Source organism: Hesperophylax consimilis, chromosome 17 (assembly GCF_061612785.1).
Source record: "Hesperophylax consimilis isolate HC1 chromosome 17, BYU_Hcon_1.0, whole genome shotgun sequence".
Classification (NCBI taxonomy): Eukaryota; Metazoa; Arthropoda; class Insecta; order Trichoptera; family Limnephilidae; genus Hesperophylax; species Hesperophylax consimilis.
The window spans coordinates 20701394-20705498 of NC_142852.1; the positions used below are offsets into that span (position 1 = coordinate 20701394).

The following is a 4105-nucleotide window of genomic DNA, read 5'->3' on the forward strand; positions in this document are numbered from 1 at the left end:
AATAATAATACCATATTTTTATATAAAATATAATAATACCATCAGGACTTGCTGCTAAAAAGCCGTATTCCTGGTCAATGAAAAGGCCCGATTTCCTAACTTCCTTGCCGATTTTTTTTTCAAATAAATTTCTAATCACCGGCTCTTGCTTTTTCCCTTCAATGGTATCTTTTGTCGCAAAATCACGACCGTACAAAATGGTTTTAACGTGATTGTGGCATGGTGTTGTTGGTTTTCTTTTACATATCTGTAAGAATTAGAAATTCACCAGTGAAATATTACTTATATAATACGTAGATTATATTATATATACTTGAAAATAATGATCAAATTTTTTTTTTTTTTTTTTTTTTATATTTACTCCACACAGGAGGCTCTGAAGAAAATAATTTCCCTCAGGGCCTATGTCATCTTTGGGGATGCTGTGTGGAGGATCTTTTTGTGGAGAGGAAGGAGTGAACATGGGTCTTGAAGAGTCCCATGTTGTAGGAGGGAGGAAACACAGAGGCCGGCAGTTCGTTCCACAGCCGAGCTGTTGAACTTAAGAACGAATCGTAGAAGCGACCCGTTCTCATGTGACAAGTGTCAACTGTGTACAAATGTTGGGCGCGCGTTTGGCGTGTATCCCGACTACGCACCGGTGCCGAAGGGATCAATGACGCTAGTTCCTCAGAGCATCTTCCATTGTAATACCGATAGAACAAGGACAGCATACCTACCTGACGCCTGTGCTCTAAAGATTGCAGTCCGTTTGTTAAGATTGGGGAATCTATCAAACGGACCGCCCGTTTCTGCACAGAGTCAAGGGTTTTTTTCAGGTATTTTGGGGCTCCAGACCAGAGATGGCTGCCAAATTCGACAGTAGGGCGCACTTGCGATTTGTACAGGGTGAGCAGTTGTGTACTATTAAAGTATCTGCGGGCCCTGTACAGTACGCCCAGCTTCTGAGAGGCCAACTTTACTCTGGCTTCGATGGAGCCCCCGTACCTGAGCTGGTCACTTATAGTTACACCAAGCATATCAATGGAAGGCCTGTTCGGAAGATTGCTTCCGTTGAAGGAGACTAGATTATCATTTGGATCCCTTTTAGACGTAATCAGACAGGATTGGGTCTTTGAAACATTAAATTCGACGAGATTATTTTTACCCCAGGAGGATGACCCTAAGTTAGCTACCATTCCAAATAGTGAAGCTGTAAGACGATTCGACCGCAGTGTTTTGTAAAGTTCACTGTCGAATTGCTCTCTTGTATTTGATTCGACAGAAAGTATTTCTTCTGCACTTAGCTGAAAAAATTTTATATATATATATATATATATATAAAAGTAAATTTATAATTTGAGCAACAAACCCCTTATCTCGGACCATCATTTTTACGTGTGCTTTTTTGAAAATATAATAATGGGATAAAACGTATGTTTATTATAATGATAAAATACTTCCAGACCTAGTTTTGACCAAATTTAATGATTTACTAGTGCTAAATACCCGGAAATAAAATAAATAAATAATAGTAATAATTACCCGGAATGTATTCAACTTTGCTTCGCACTCTTCTTTTAATTCTGCCTCGTTCATTTGAGGAGGAGGGTTTGTCGCTTTTGGACCGTAATCCTTGTCAGCATTTGCAACAGGTTTTTTAAATAACCTTCGACGAACATAGCCTTTCTGCCGAATTTGAGATTTTTCTAACCGCTGCAGATGTTTTTTAAAAATTTAAACCAGGGCTACGTAAGGTGGCTTTTTTCCAAGCCTGTGTTTGCCACTTGCTTCCGCAGGATTGCGCAAGGCCTGTAATAAGAAAGTGAACTATTTAGTAATAACATGTTTGCAATGGATTTTCATTTATAAAGATACAAGTGCATAAATACCTGCAAGTTGAGCTCTGCGTTGGAAAGATCCGCTTTTCGTCAAACAAATTCTCTTCCCACAATTGAATTTCGCCAGCAGACTCATCAAATTTTCGGCAACGTTAGTTGTTTCGGTCGATAGCCTATCAGATTTCATTATTATGGCCTCATTGGCTGCGCAAATTTGACTCCAGACTACGGCCTCTTTTTTATCACCGGCAAAAGATTTGTGTCTTCCATGATACTTGCAGTATTGCCCTCTTCCTTTGCCTTTTGCCACATACAGTAATAAGAAGCACAGTCACTATGTTCGCCAAAGATGTGAACAACACCATTTCTGAGATATTTTCGCATCATTTGCGGGTTTTGGTGATTCTTTATTATGATCTTTCTTGCTAACATACTTAACTTACAAAGCCGAGGTTTCAATAATTTCCTTCCCGTTAATGGAAGTTTAGTATTAGCTAGAATCTAAAAAGAAAAACACATTATTATTCAAATTATTATATCGTAATAGAAATGGGTCTCGAAATTATCTTTGTGGTTTTTAGTTACCTTGTACAGAGCCTTTGTATAGTTCTTCACCACATGATTTTTACATTCAATTTTTTTTTTATTTTATCGCCGTAAGATACATTTTTACGCAGATTTGCATATACAGAGGAATCACCATCCCCAATATATGACAAATATTGCACACCATGCAATTCTTGACTGCGCCGGAAGCCTTCGACAACTATGTCGGTTTCCATTGCGGTAGAAGCCCCCGAGTAGTTACGGTAACAGTCGTGCTCTTTTGGAGTGATATTTTTTTGTCATAGTAATGACACATGGAACAGTATTTATTTCTTATACCTAAGTAAAGGCACTTTTTTGTCTCCTTCCCGATGATACACGCCTGTAAAAAGTTTAAAGCAATCATTTCACGCAAGTAAATAAGTAGTGATAGGTTGATAGGTAATATTATGTATCGAAATTACAGAAAAATGTAATGCTCACCATTCCGGATGCAGCATTATAGTTATGGCCATACGACCTTTTGGACCAGCCTCCATCAACGTACACTGTGATGGATGGTATCCCGTCTGCATTGAAATTTCCTTTTTTAATAGCAATTTCCTTCTCCATTTTGCCAGCTTCACGCATTTGTTCTGCGAGATGCCACTCCCATAATTTGCCCAAATTTCTCTCTATTTTACTAAATGTGTACCCGGACATTACTGGGACATCCATGGCACTAAGAATTTGAGCAGCTTGGGTGTAATAGCTGCCACTTGTAAGCGTACCCCACACAAAAGACTTATTGATAAGTTTTTCCGGTTCGTGTTCTGAGGTTTGCTTCCATGTGGTGTCACACATATTACATTGAAAAAAAAAAAATAGAATGAAACCCAGTACGCAATTCTTTCACCAATTCAATTTTGGAGAACGTGCATTTCAAGTAATGCTGTGACATAGCGAACGCCCACTTCAGGACGTGCTGAATGTCCACAATTCTATTGCCTTTTATTGAATGTTCATTATCATCACTGTACGCCATCACCTCTTTAATAAGATTATGGTTTTCTAAATCGGGGTCCAGAGCAGGCCAGTTTACATCTATCGTGGCCGCTGTTTCGATTGTGGTATTTGGCTGGTCGGATATACTCGTAGATGGAAATGTAGCTTCAACACGCAACAGTTTTGAACAGCTTTTATACGTTTTCACTCCACGTTCCCCAGACGTAATGTTCGAGGATGGGATTTCTCCACAAAAATTAATTTTAGGGGTCTCGTCATTCGAACACTTGTTTTCTTTATTTCCGCGCCAGTGTTTGTGGGAACTAAAAGATATAATATAAAGGCATTAAAGGAGTATAATTTTTGAGCAACATTAAATATGAATCACCCTATACCAAACGAGCGACATGGGTCATAAAATAACAAGCGTGATGGTTAGTTAGTTAGGTAGGTACCGAGAAAATATTTAAAAAATAATAAAATATTTTGAAATAATTTCATAATACTTACCTGCAGGGCTTTTTTTTTAAAAAAAAGGTGCCGGAACTCACTTAATGTCAAGCTTTTTACTAAATAAAATTATATTCAAATGTCACTTAAATGAAATTTAAAGGAGCCATGCCACGAAGCGAACAAAAAAAGGTTGATTTTTACGATAATTTTTTTATTTTAGTCAAGACTAAGCTACAGAAACAATAAAATACATACATTATATTTGAAATATATTGTACAAATAAGACTAAATTTAAAATATA

The 4105-nt window shown here is 37.6% G+C and overlaps 1 long non-coding RNA gene across 1 annotated transcript; it reads right to left on the reverse strand.

Annotated features, from left to right (window-relative positions):
* Positions 1–1175: 1175 nt before the first annotated feature.
* Positions 1176–2007, reverse strand: LOC149416189 (uncharacterized). The gene is made up of 3 exons (XR_016303557.1): positions 1872–2007; positions 1525–1791; positions 1176–1286 (listed from the first exon to the last, which is right to left on the reverse strand). It is a non-coding gene; the product is annotated as an uncharacterized LOC149416189 (long non-coding RNA).
* Between the last annotated feature and the right edge of the window lie 2098 nt (positions 2008–4105).